This window comes from Colobus angolensis, unplaced genomic scaffold (genome assembly GCF_000951035.1).
Source record: "Colobus angolensis palliatus isolate OR3802 unplaced genomic scaffold, Cang.pa_1.0 Scaffold380, whole genome shotgun sequence".
NCBI classification, from domain to species: Eukaryota; Metazoa; Chordata; class Mammalia; order Primates; family Cercopithecidae; genus Colobus; species Colobus angolensis.
Window position 1 is genome coordinate 1,360,274 of NW_012117155.1, and position 14,361 is coordinate 1,374,634.

Sequence of the window (14,361 nt, forward strand, 5' to 3'; positions counted from 1 at the left end):
GCCAGCATATGAATGATGGGCTTCACCAGAAGACAAAGGGCACCTGTCTAAGGATGAATGCTGAGGGTGGACCTGGGAGGCTGAGCAGGTAAAACTCTTCCATTGGAGCAGACTGTGGGTTTATCTGGGTTTAAGAAAAGGAGGTCATTCCCAAGGATGAATAACAGTGGATTTGTAGACTTTGAAATTAACAAATCAAAGACACCAGATCTCTGTGGAGAACGTAGTATGATCTCTAGATTCTGAAGCTCCAATTCTCAGCCCTGGCTGCATCCCTAGAATCACCTGGGAGCTTTTTAACCCTACCATTGCCAGGGTTTCTCCCCCAGAGATTTGGATGCAAGCAGTTCAGAGTGAGGCCTTGGAATCAATATTTTCAAAAAGACCTCCAAGTGGCTCTGAGAACGTCACTGCAGTTGAGACTCTCCACTCTAGACATAACTCAATGCAGGCAAATTTTCAGGATTCCATGGCTATACCATGACATGTCCAAGAACCTCAAGAGAGACATTTTAGGATTATTGATTCATACTGCGTGCATTCTTGGTTTCTCACTAGCTCCTGATCTTAAAGCCTGGCAGATTCCCAGGTGACTTCCATCCATGAGAGTGTCCCTAGGAGGGCCACTGGGAAACACATTTACGGAGAGTTTGGATTATGATCCCAAAAGACATATTCCTGAACGCTATCATCCCCGAGGTTGAAATCCTGAAAGACCAAACTTTCTAAAGACTAAATCCCTAAAATCCTGAAAATCACAATCATGGGATAGTTGCATCATGTTAGGTGAAACTATTACCTTGTTGTGGTCTACATTTGGAAATTAAGTATGGTTTAAGGACATGCATATAGGTGCCAAGTTGACAGGGATGGATTTGTTGACTTAATTTGAGGTGTCAACTTGACTGATTAAGGAATGCCTGAAACCCTGGTAAAGCATTACTTTGGGTGTGTGTGAAGGTGTTTCCAGAGGACTGAGTAGACTCGGTGAGGAAGATCTCCCCTTGATATTGGTGGACACCATTCAGTTGGCCAAGGAACTGGAGATAACAAATATAGAAGGCCAATTGGTCTCTCTGAGAGCTGAGACAGACTTTTCTTCTGCTGCCTTGGACATCAGAACTCCAAGCTCACCAACCTTTGCACTCCAGTACTTAACACCAGTGGCCCCCTGGGTCCTGAGGACTTTTGGCCTCAGAGTAACACCATTGGCTGCCCTGGTTCTCAATATAAAAATATTGAAACTTCCCCAATAAATGATGGTATTTCCTTTTTGTATATCTGCATTTGTGTAAGACAAAATTTCTTGAGATCTTGCCTTTTTGGGCAACTGCATATGCAGTCGTGATCTATAGAGGTTTTTGACTGATCTTGTCAAAAGACAGGTTGTCCGTCATGGTATTTCAGATGACTGCAGTTATCAAGCTGGGTGCACACAACTACCAACCATAATGATATGCGTTTATGCACTTTGTTTTTGGCCTGTTGCCTTATGAATACAGTTCTTCTGCTTGTAATTGTTATAACCATGTGACTTGTTAGAATATCTGAGTGCTTATGTTTGCAAAGATATATATGTTATTATTACCTATTTTATTGTGTAAATTGGACTCTGAAGTGCTCTGTCATGTTTTCATATGGTTTTCAAATAAATCTCCCTTTAAAAATGTAAATAAATGTTTTAAAGATAATTTCTTCTTATTTTTTCCAGAATTATATTTTTGGGGTTTTGATCTTTCAGGATTTCAATATTTGGGATGGGTCTTTCAAGATTATGATCAACCCCCTACGTGGAACCATACTGGGGAAACTATGACCAAGAATAAAATCTCAGAAGCCTGGGATTTTGACGTTGGAGGCAAAGGAAAATCACATCAGAGGGCCCTGCTCAGTGGAAAGAGCACTAGGCCAGGTGCTGGAAGTCCTGACTTTCACTCATGACTGCAGCTGCCCCACTGCGATCGTGAGGAGGTGACCTCACCACTGTGGGTTTCAGTACTGTCATCTGTTCACTTCCATGTCCTTCCACTACTGTGACTGTGAGCCTAACTCTATTTCTTTTTTGTTTGTTTGTTTGTTTGTTTTTGTTTGAGATGGAGTCTCATTCTGTTGCCCAGGCGGGAGTGCAGCAGTGTGATCTCGGCTCACTGCAACCTCTGCCTCCCGGGTTCAAGCAATTCTCCTGCCTCAGCCTCCTGAGTAGCTGGGACTACAGGTGCACACCACCACACCTGGCTAATTTTTGTGTTTTTAGTAGAGACAGGATTTCACCGTGTTGGCCAGGCTAGTCTTGAATTCCTGACCTCAGGTGATCCACCCCACCTTTGGCCCCCCACAGTGCTGGGATTATAGGCGTGAGCCACTGCGCCCGGCCACCTAACTGTATTTCTAATAGCCCTGCCAGTTGGAGATTTCTCTAGGCCACTAGAGTTTCTGGCTTTGGGGGACAGGGAGAGAAGGAAGGGGAAGCTGTGTTATAAGAAGAAAGTAAAAAATGTAAGCATAAATTATTTGAGCTTTTAAGAGACATTGACAAGGTACTATATACTGAGGGTATTAAAAGCACTAAAATTTATTTGGCTCTGGATAGAGAAGCTACTGAAATTGAAGAAGAAAAGATGGGACTGAATGAGCACTCCTTGGGTTGGAGAAAAAACATTATCATTATATAATCATCATCATAATAATGATAATGGGCATTTGTATAGCACTTGGCAGTTTACAAGGTACTTTTATATAATAATTACTGCTATATGATACATTACAGTAACAAATACTTTTTAGGGCTTTACCCCATGCCACTGTAAAAGTTGGTATTAGTGGAAGATGTAAATGGACTATCTACATGATTGTTAAGGAACTAAGCGGGGTGGAGGTTCAATACCAGCAATTGGACAGCAAACGTCTTAGAAGACCAGGCACATCTTCAGCCACACCCTTGGGTTCAACCTGGTGGTCTCCTGGTTGGGGTGAGGAGCAGAAGTGGGGCTGTGGCCTCCGCTTCCCTTCCTGGGTAATGTGCCTTTCTTTCATCACCATGGAGTCCTTGCCTTTGTTTTGTTTCTCCTTGTCATTTATTTACCTTAACATGCAGTGGTTTTGTCCTTTCTCTTCCCGACTGTCACTTTCCTCACCTAGATAGAGAAGAACCAGCCCTCACCTAGTGCACTAGTCTGTATCAGGCTTAAATGAGGTGATGTATGTAAAAAGGTTTTGAGATGTTAAAAAGCACAGTTCAAAAAGACCTGAAAGCATGTAAGCTATTATGATTTGGGGGCTTAGCAGGACCAGGAATTTGATCTCATTGCCTCCAGGTTGTATCGTGACCCTCTAGGGTCCCTCCTCCCTGTCACACAGCCCTCTATGGGCACATTGATCCCAGGATTTCCAGAGTACATCAGGGCTGAGCCGACCTTATGGCCACTCCTGGATCGTCTCTGATATGGTTTGGCTCTGCGTCCCTACCCAATCATGGTGCAGTTTGCCCCACGCTGTTCTCATGACGGTGAGTGCGTTCTCATGAGATCTGATGGCTTAAAAGTGTTGCACTTCCTACCTCACTCTCTCTCTCTCCTGCTGCATTGTGAAGAAACTGCTTGGTTCCCTTTCACCCTCTGCCATGATTGTAAGTTTCCTGAGGCCTCCCCAACCATGCGGAACTGTGAGTTAATTAAACCTCCTTTCTTTATAAACTACCCCGTATCGGGTAGTTGTTTTTTTTTTTTTTGAGACGGAGTCTCACTCTGTTGCCCAGGCTGGAGTGCAGTGGCACGATCTCAGCTTACTGCAACCTCCGCCTTCTGAGTTCAAGTGATTCTCCTGCCTCAGCCTCCCAAGGAGCTGGGATTACAGGTGCCCGCCACCATGCCCAGCTAATTTTTGTATTTTTAGTAGAGATGGGGTTTCACCAGTTTGGCCAGGCTGGTCTCCAACTCCTGACCTCAGGTGGTCCACCTGCCTCGGCCTCCCAAAGTACTGGGATTACAGGCTTAAGCTGACATGACTGGCCCTCAGGTAGTCCTTTATAGCAGTGTGAAAAGGGACTAATACAGTTTCCCTGGTTTTCCACAGTTTTCTTCTGTTTCATTGCTCTGCCCTTGTCTCACCTGAGTTGGGTATTTCCTCAGAGAATATTAAATATTTTTGCTATCAATCCAGAATTGCAATTAGAAAGATAAGTTGGCAGCCAAAAGAAAAGAAACTTCATGTATTATGAAGCCTAATATTAAATGAATTTTTTGAACATTTGGTAAAGTTTATATCTTGTCTGGCTTCTTTGTTCCTTTCTCAAAACAATGATTTTCTCTTTCAAATATCTTATTCTCTGTTAAATTTTCATTTACAACCCAAAATGTGGCTTTTCTTCCTAGTCTGAGAGTCCTGACATCATCTTAACTAGGAAGTCTGCGGTTATTTGTAGCAGGGACTAATGATCAACAACAACAAAATGTCAGAAATACTTAGAAGATGAGACAGATTATTAAATTCTATTTTGTTACTAGAATGTCCATAAATTAATCTACCACCAATTTTAGCCATACATTGAAAGTCGGTAACCTTGTCAAATCCATGTAACTGAGTTTTCCAGAGAAAAAGGTAATGTTTAATAAATCAGTCACTGTTTTTCACTTATTTATTTATTTTAGGCCAGATGCAGTGCCTCATGCCTGTAATCCCAGCACTTTGGGAGGCCAAGCGGGGAGGATTGCTTGAGGTAAGGAGTTCGAGACCAGCCTGGGCAATACAGAGAAAAAAAGACAAAAGACACAAAATCCGAAAAGTAATTGTGTTCATTTCCAGATGACAGTCACAGTATCTGTCTCTGGGTGATGTGATTATCAGTCTTGTCTGAACATTTAATTAAAGTCGCATCTGAATGTTCTGTGATCTAGAGGCTAAATTTTAATTTTGTATACAATGTTTATATCAGTAGTATTTACCTTAGTGAAAAATAAGAAACAAATCAAGTATGAGGCAATGAAAAACAGGACATTGACTCATACAGACCTGGTTTAGATCAAATAGCTCCACAGATAGTAAACTTGAGTGTGTGTCTTCAATACTGTAAACCTCAGCTCTCGAATGTGCAAATTGGAGTCACAATTCCTATCTCACAGAGAAATTGAAGAGTCTTCTGCTGAATGGAATTATGCCTGTGAAATATTTAAGAAAGTCCTCAGTCAATGGTAGCTTTGCCTGGCTAGTAAAGTTGCTGGTCAAAGGATGTCAAAAGAGCTTCCCAGACAAGGGGATTCTTGAGCCCCTCAGCAGGTGTGGAAATGAAGAAAGCACTTTTAACCCAGTTGACCATCCCCATCTTCCTCCACACTTTCTTCATTTGGCCTTTGGTGTTTCGCTCTACTAAAGACTATATGTTAAAGTTAAGTTAACCACCACCAATGCGTAAATAAATTGTAAATCATAAATAATTGTACGATAAATAAATATTTATCATAAATAATTGTAAATCATAAGGAAAGGAAGAAATAAAGAGAAGACATGAGTATGTGTGTAATAATACGTGTGTAAATAACACGTAAGGAAAAAACCATGCATAGTTTTTAACAGTCCTTGTTTCTGTAACTGATCACCAGCAAAGTTGATATTTATAACTTCCTTCCTCCACTACTCTTTCCACATTTCCTTCCTTTGTCCTCTGCCAGGACATCAGCTGATGTGGATTCTTTACCTGGCAGAATGGTCACAGCTTTCACTTCTACAGGGTTGGGGTCTTTTGGATTCTGCCTGTTTTTCCATTAAGTATTACTATTGGACATGGAAGTACTAACAGGCATCCCTAAGCATCCCCTGGGTTCCAGACAGTCCTCCATGCCCTCCTTGTATGACAGCAATCCAATTTCTCCTTGGTAATCAAAACTAACCACCCCAGCAGGTAGAATAACTTCCTTCTTTGCCTTTTAATTTAGTGGCCTGAGGAGGCCATAATGTTTCAGTTGAATGGGTTGTGTCCCCTGGTGGAAGCATTCTTCCTTTGGGTACTCAGACCACCAAGACATCAGAACAAAGTTCTATAAATGAGTTATTAGGTCAATAAGTGAGAGGAGCCATTTCTGCTTTTACCCCTTGATACTTGGACCTCTGCATTTTGTCTATGGGTAAAACAGCAACATATATCATATGCTGATTCAAAGTGTATACTGCATCCTGTAAAACAGCACCCTAAATTTTCACAGCATTGTCTCTCAGCTGGTGCCACGAATAGGTCTTCAGCGGGCTGTTCCATTCCACCATTCTATCTGGCCCACTGCTTCTTACAAGATTAAGATAGCAGATCCCATGGGTATGGGTGAGACCCACTGCCTCACTTATTTTGCTGTGAAATGTGTTCCTTAATCAGAAGTAGTGTTAAGAAAACCATGATGGTCAATAATGTATTTTGCAATTTCATGGAACTGAGACAATAGCCTAGTATAGGGCATAATTTGCATCATCTGGAAGGCATTAGCACCCCTAGGCATGAAAGGACAAGGGGAAGAAAGATTGTTTCTGGGCCAAGTAAGAGCTAGAGACTCAGAGGAGGTACCTCCCTCCCACCAACCCTGGCAGGAGCTATGGCTACCAGGGACACAAATATTGCCTGAGACATGGTACGGAAGCAGAGAGGAATCAGGAAAGAAGAAATACCTCAATCTCCTTCTCCTGCTGCCCTTTGATCTCTAGCCAGTGCCTCCCTTTGTCTGAACCCAAAGGGAACCAGCGGACAAAAAAGCTGTGGTGATGCTTCAGAGGGGCCAGGCTCCTAGAGCACAGAGTAGAGCAAAGGAAGGCAGGGAGTGGACATGGGTAGGGGTGGGGACCAATCTGTGAAAGAATTATTCAGGCAGATGAGATCTGGAAGGACTTCCTGGTAACTTTGAAGTCCTAAGTAGAAAACTGAAGGGGTTAGGGTTTCAATTAATATGCTCATTTCTTCTTTGTTGGAAAGTGGACTGGAGCCAGGAGTGAATGACTGGCTGCACAGTTAATGTGGAAACCAGACATCTGAAGGGGCCCTGTCACCCTTTGGACAAACACCTGCAGACTGGCCTGCATGTCTCCCTGGGACCAGGGACATGACTGAGAGTGATGTGCGAATCTGCAGTAAGGTGATCACATTCTAGGGATAAAACTAAATTTAAACAATATTTACATTGGCAACTTGTCATTTTTGAAAGATCCAGAGTCAGAAATCTCTGTAATAAATAAGGAGCCTTATGTTTCCAAGATGGAGAAGGGATGGTGAGAAAGGTAATACCTACTTTGCAGGAATGGCAGAGGTATGACATGAACATACTCTGACATGAAGCTAGTACTCAAGAATTGGTGGTTGTTAGTAATAAAACTGCATTTCAAGCAAAGTTAAGACACATAGAGAGAAAATACAAAAATGATGATATGAAGCAACACTAGGATTCTAAAGGGCTATGTCCCTGTTTTCTTTATCTCGGCATCACCGGCACCGAGCCTAGGCCCTAACAAGGAGCAACCACTCACAGCTGACAAATGAATGAAAATGACACAAAAACAATTCCAATGGGGATGAGGCCCCAAGGTCTGAAGCAGATGACCACACGTGGGATGGAGTTAACAAACAAGCTAAACTTGGAGTGTTAATTTAAGGATGCAAATATGATCTCATTCACAGCTTTGGGATCTGGAGGAATGGGATTGAAGCTTAATATTGTTAGGGAAGTCTGAGATTGTGCACAAAAAAACAGTTCATGAAGGAGATGGACATAGAGGCCATATATTTGAAGGTCTAAACACTTGTGAATCTAAGATTGAGTACCCAGGTGGAGAGTAATGTAAGATAAGAACATTATAGGGCTGTGGGAGCACCCCTGGGGCCACTGGCCCAGGGAGTCTGTGAACTGTTATCAACATAGTAATGGTTAGCATTTGTTAAATACTCACTACCTGCCAAGTGCTTAATGTAAATCATGCTTTTAGGTTCAACATCAACCCCGTCAGGTCAATCCTATCATTCAGATTTTACAGATGTGGAAATCAGGGCTCAGAGAGGTTAAATAACTTACCTGTGGTCTGCCAGCAAATAAGTGATGGAACCAAAATTTGAGCCTGGGTCTTGTGAATTTTGAGTGATGATCCTGGCCTCTTGGTATTCACACCATGTGATCTCCCACCGCATTGTTTGTTGGACCAGTCGAACATGGTAAAAGTGACGACATGGCACTTCCAAATCTAGGTCCTGAAAGACATGATGGTTCCTGCCTGTCTCTCTTGGGTCACTCTCTCTGGGGAAGATGACTGCCCTGTCATGAGAAAAGTCCCAATTGGTAAGGGACTTGCTTCCAGCCAACAGCCAAGCAAGGAACTGAGTTCTCTTGCTAAGCCACATTAGTGAACTTAGAAGTGGATCCTCTAGTACCAGTCAAGCCTTTAGATGACTGCAGTTTCTGCTGTTATTCCACTTAAAACCTCATGGGATACTGTAAGCCAGCACCACCAGGTAAACCACTCCCAGATTCCTGACCTACAGAAACTGTGAGCTAATAAATGTTTGTTGTTTTAAGCCACTAAATGTTTATGCAATTCATTATGTTGAAATAGATAAGCAATATAGTATTACAATAGCAACACAATCCCAGAAGCCTAATGTGTTTCTCAAAGTTCCAAAGTTTCTAATCTGGGCCTTGAAGGCTGAATAGGAGCTCATCTAGAAAGAAGAGCAAAGGACATAATTGCAACAACTAGAGACTGCAATTCAGCATTTGAGATCCTTTGAATAGAGTGCTTCAGCTGTGAAAAGAGTATCTGCAGGAGGCAGAAAGAAACGAGTAGACAGGTGTTGCTTATGTCATGTTAAGATGTTTGGACCCTGTACTGTAGGTAATAAGGAGCTACTGACCAACATAATAACAAGCCAAGACAGTGAAGAGGATAGACTTAAAAAAAAAAAATCCATATAAAACCACAGAGATGAATGCTTGTTAGGAGGCTGATGGCACTAGTGGGAGATGTTGAAAGTGTGGATAGGGATGGTAGGGGCAGAGAGGAGGGGGACAATACATGGAATAGAATGGACAGAAATACATTGGGTTCAACACAGAGCAGAAGCCAGGCACAGTGGCTCAGGCCTGTAGTTCCAGGGCTTTGGGAGGCCGAGATGGGAGGATTGCTGGAGCCCAGGAGTTTGAAACCATCTTAGTCAACATAGTGAGACCCTGTCTTTACAAAAAAGAAAAAAGAAAAAATTAGCTGGGTGTGGTGGCACACACCTGTAGTCCCAGCTACTTGGGAGGCTGAGGCAGGAGGATCACTTGAGCCCAGGGAGTTGAGGCTGCAGTGAGCTGTGACAGAGCCAATGCACTCCACCTGGGTGACAGAGACCCTGTCTCAAAACAAAACAAGCAAAACAAAACACAGAGGGGGTGGGGAAGACATGTGAGAGAGACAACAGAGACAGGGACAGACAGAGGTGTGGCAGGGATTGAGAGAAGTCCTTCACAAGGGACACTGATTTGTTGGTATTTTTATTCTCAAACTGTAGACCAAGACCTGGAATTAACACATCGAAAGATTCTATGAGGAAATCCATTTAAAAATAGGATCCACTTTTTTCTTTTCTGCACAGGGAGAAAGTTTAAGCTCTCCTCACTATGAGTTTTCAAGTATAAAAGACCTTTTCTTCCACGATGTTAGAACAGCTGTGGACTGTTGTGACCAGGACAACAGGGAAGCTTGCAGCAAGAGAACTCCAGGTTGGATTCATGCTTGGCACCCCAAGGGCTGCCAGTCAGAAAGGAGGAGAAGCAATCACTCCTGCAGTTTCTGAACACTACACAGACACCAGGTAGCTTCTCCAGGAGAAGCCCTCTGAGGAGGCAGGAAGAGGAGGCTTCTTTTTTTTTTTTTTTTTTTTTTTTTTTTTTTTTTTAGAGCCAGGCTGGTCAAGACAAGAATTGACTGGAATTCAATTCTTGTCAGTTTTATTTTATAACTTCTTGTTTGATATACATATTTGCTCTTCCCCCATTCCATCATGTACTGTCCCCACCCCTTCAGCCATCCGGGCTGACTGTGTCTTAATACCTCAAGTGCAAGTACATAGGAGTAAGAAATGAACAATGAATGCCTGCCTCCTTATACTCATGCCTACATTGTATGACATCTAGTATGTAAGAGAAAAATGAAAGGAAAACCTTTGTTTTGCTCTAAAACCTGAGGATGGTAAACACTGAGAGTAACCTGGTACTTGGTTTGAAGTAAAACACAAATATTTCCCTTTTATAACGGTGATGGTTGTGTTTGCTTATTAACCTTTTTGCTGGTTAATTCTTGATACTGACTATAAATGTGTATATTGCTTCTTGAAATGATTTAATGACTTCTATATTGGTGAACATGGACGTTCTCTAAGTATAATCCACCTATATTATATTTACAAATCAGTAAGATTGATTGTTGGTATTTGGATTTTGTGTTATCTGTGTATTTGTTACCGGCAGGAATGCAAATTTGAGAAATTAGGATGCTAACTAGCCTCATTAATCTTGGCTTTTCAGGCAGAGCCCTGGACCTTGAACAATATCTCCTTGTGGAATGAGGGAACTTTTATTACATACCCATTGCCCATAGTATCCTAGGAGTGTACTTGCCAAATAAGAGCAAATCTCCCAAATTTACATTATATTAGCAACTGTCCAATTTTTGCCATTGTTTTCTCTTAAAAAACAAACAAACAAAAAAAGCTATGTTCAATGTCAGATGATAATAACATTATTTAGCATAAGGAATTCTTTATGAAACTGTTCTAAATGATGTTAAATTCATTTTAGTTTAAGAAATTTTCTAACTTATGTTACTGATTACTGACAGTAACACACCAAAAATACAGTTCTATTATGTACATTTCATGGTCTTCGGTGCCAGTATTCATTAACATACTGAATACTGACCTGAAGCCCATTTGGAAATTTATTATGCATAATATTGCACGTTATATGAGTGTCACTAATCAGTAACAAAGTGAGGAGAACACAAAGATTTGGTACCCATAGTTTTGCATAAATCAGTTGCCTTGTCACTGAAGAATAACAACATAAAAGGACTCCTCTGAAACTCCCCTTCTAGCAAAAAAAAAAAAAAAGTGGTATTGCGTCTTGGCATAATATTTTATGATTTCCCTGTGATGTTTATTTAAAGCAAGAAGACCTATGGTATCCTTTGGCAGGGGCAGTCAGGCCTCTGAAAAGCAGTGTTAATTGTCCTTATGGTATACTTCATGCGGTCTCAGTCTTACACCGAGGCTCAGTGTAAGTTACCTGTCACTCATTCAGCCTATCTGGCACAGGATACATGATTGAGTACTCAGTCCCCACCAGGTATTTTCAGAAGGACTTCTACATAAGGCAATGAGGATGAGTAGCCCGGCCACCTACCATATGAATTTCCAAGTACATACTTACAGTGGTGCTGGGTTGTCCACCCACAGGCAAGTCTCCTTGTAGATTTAAACAGCCCCTATCTCCTTCAGGACCTGTGGTGGGAAAGTCCAGGACTGGTCAGCCTCTGAGCCTGTAACATGGAGAGAGTGGAATCAGAACAAACTGTCCAGAACAACCAGACAAGTAAGGGCAACTTTATCTTGTATGAAGTGATAGGTGTTGGGCGGAGGGCACCACCTGTCTCCTGTCAGGTGTACCATCATTTATGATGGTGTTGAAACCGGTTTCCAGAATCTCTGTGCTAGTAACTACCAACAATGTTAGGGTCAGTCCATGGACACTGATTATTAACTCCATGGTAGAGACCCTGCTAGGCAATGACGTCTCTTTTTAGTCATTATTTGTATTTCTGTGTTCACTGTGGGTGCTGCTTACAGACAAATTCATTGATTTTAATTGCTCTGATTTCAAAAAAAAAAACAAAACCTGATCTTGATATTGTGCCATCAAAGTTTTGATCTTTTGATCCTCTTTGGAAACTCTTGCAGTAACAGTCAGCAGCAAGATGAACTGGGCAGTCAAAAATAAACTCCAGGAATGAAGAGATTGTGGGAGTGCTACTCAAGTGCCTTATGTCTGGTGTAAAAACATGGATCTGAAGGTAATTTAAGGCCATATCTATCTGTAAAAAAGGAGAAAGATAGGACTCGTGGACCAAGTGGGTGGTGGAGAATGGTACTCTGCCAGTATACCTGCACCATGAAGGGGAGGGCATTTATTTGTCAGGAGTCCAGGAAGACATAGGCTAACAATGAAAGTAATGCATACATTGATGCACCTTCAAATCTTCACCCAGTCAGGCACTGTTGGCCAGTTCTTTGCTTTGCAGACATTGCTGGGACCACATATCATGTCTCATTCCCAGTTTGTAGTATCTGAGTCTGAAAGTCCCATGGCCCTTTCTCACTATCATCTTTGAGCTTCAGTTTCCTCATATGCACAATGAAATTCATACCATGGTTTCAGGGATGTTGTGAGAATCAAGTATGATCATCCTTGTTAAGGGTCTAGCACACAAGAGATAGTTAAGGAATTAGTATCTTACTTCCTAAATCCATGTATTGGAGAACATGAGGGTGCTTGGTTTCACTTCCTTCCTATCACTGCTTCCCCACCCCTGTCCAATCTGTCTGACTTTGCCATAATGCCATTGAAATGTTTGTTTGCCTTCCCAGGGCCAGCAAGCTTCCTCGGGGATTACTGAGGCATCTCCTTGGAAATCACACCTCATTAATCCTGCTGTGAAGTAAGAGGCAGCCAGGACCCCAAGCTTTTCCTTTTTCTGAGCCACATTCTGTTCTGGTCAGCTCGGACACCTTACATAGAGGCTGACAGGGCTCATCACCCAGCACCCATCAGGACTCACTACCATCTGTAAACTGAGCAGCCTGGAGGGAGCCTACTGACTAGCAGTGCCAGAGAGGTCTCTTCTCTTTCTTTGCCTATGTAAAGTAATTTCTTTTAACTGTGGTGATTAATTTATTGAAATTCAGGTGAAGACATTTGACATTTGACAGACGGAAGAAGAGTGCTAGATGGAAATATGCACTGTTCTCAAATGTTCTCAAAGAGACTTTTAACCTTTAGTCCCAGTAGATACTTCTGGTTTGGTTTCTCTAGTTTTCTTTTGACACGAGTTTCATTCAGAAGGTGGCATCAGAGAACCTGAAGTCACTCACCCGAGGTCAAATTCCACACTTCCTTTTGAAAAGGCACTAAAATGTCTAGCCTTTATCCAGCACAGTGACATTCACACTCTTCTGATTTATCCCTGTATTTCGTTAAGTTACTTTAAATCCTTGGATGATGAGGGTCATTGTTATTTGCCACCCAATGAAAAATTGAGACCTGAGATATACGTAGAGAAGCTTTACCCCAAACCTATGTTTCTTAACCAAATAATGTGATAGTGACCTAGAGTGGCTTATTTCCTAGTCAAAAGTAGGTGTGAAACAAGGTAACTGTGACTCCTCTCTGTTACACACGAGTGTGTTGTGCCCTCTGCCCCTGCAATGGCACAGTTATCTTGAGTCACTTCACTGTTGTGAAAGAGACTGTGGGGAAAACCTAAATGAATGGTTTAGTTGGTAATTCTACTGACTATTGGCATTTTAAAATTTGGGGTTTTTAAAAATTTTTTGTAGAAATGGAGTCTTGCTGTATTTCCCAGTCTGGCTCCAAACTCCTGGGCTCAAACAATCCTCCTTCCTCAGCCTCCCAAAATGCTGGGATTAGAGGCATCAGCCATCATACCTGGCTCTATTGGCATTTTAGAAGCATTCACAAAGTGGGGGGATCCAAAAGGGTGTCTCTCTGGTGACTGTTTCAGGGATCAGGATGCTGGATGGAAAAGAAAGTGGGCCTTCTCTGAATTTAAAGTGGGACCTTGCTCCTTAGATCTTTCCCAGGAGTTCATTCCTAGGCCAGCACAGACAGTCTCATCAGGCATGTAGTTAATGAATGACTCTTCACTAGTGGGAATGTTAATGTGCTGTAAATTTTGGTGTGGTGTTCCACGTCAAACTCGCATTTGCCTTAACATGTTTTTTCACGCCTCTTATTTCCATGCCTCTTATGTCATGGAAAGGGAATGCATGATAATGGACACTTTAAGGCAAGGCTTTTGACTGAAAGTCTGTGGATTATATATGTAGGAGACAATTCATTTCGCTAGTATTCACTCAAACAGAAAAACAAATATGAAGACTGATATTTTAATCTTTTTTAAAAATGACATTTTGGGTTACAGATGTAATATCTGCTTATGTACAAAGTAGAGAGATTTCAGGAGAATATAATGAAATTGAATTCACTAAAAATCTGTCTACATAGAATTACACTCACCGTGACCATTTTGGATCATTTCCAGTTAGGCTGTTCCATGACAATACCC

The 14,361-nt window shown here is 41.8% G+C and overlaps 1 long non-coding RNA gene across 1 annotated transcript in view; it reads left to right on the plus strand.

Moving 5' to 3' along the window:
- Positions 1–3,560: 3,560 nt before the first annotated feature.
- The window catches only part of LOC105520508, a 12,034-nt gene continuing 1,233 nt past the window's right edge, over positions 3,561–14,361 (plus strand). The window contains exons 1-2 of the long non-coding RNA XR_001003144.1: positions 3,561–3,661; positions 9,596–9,858. This is a non-coding gene — a long non-coding RNA (uncharacterized LOC105520508). The remainder of the gene's footprint in view (positions 3,662–9,595; positions 9,859–14,361) is intronic.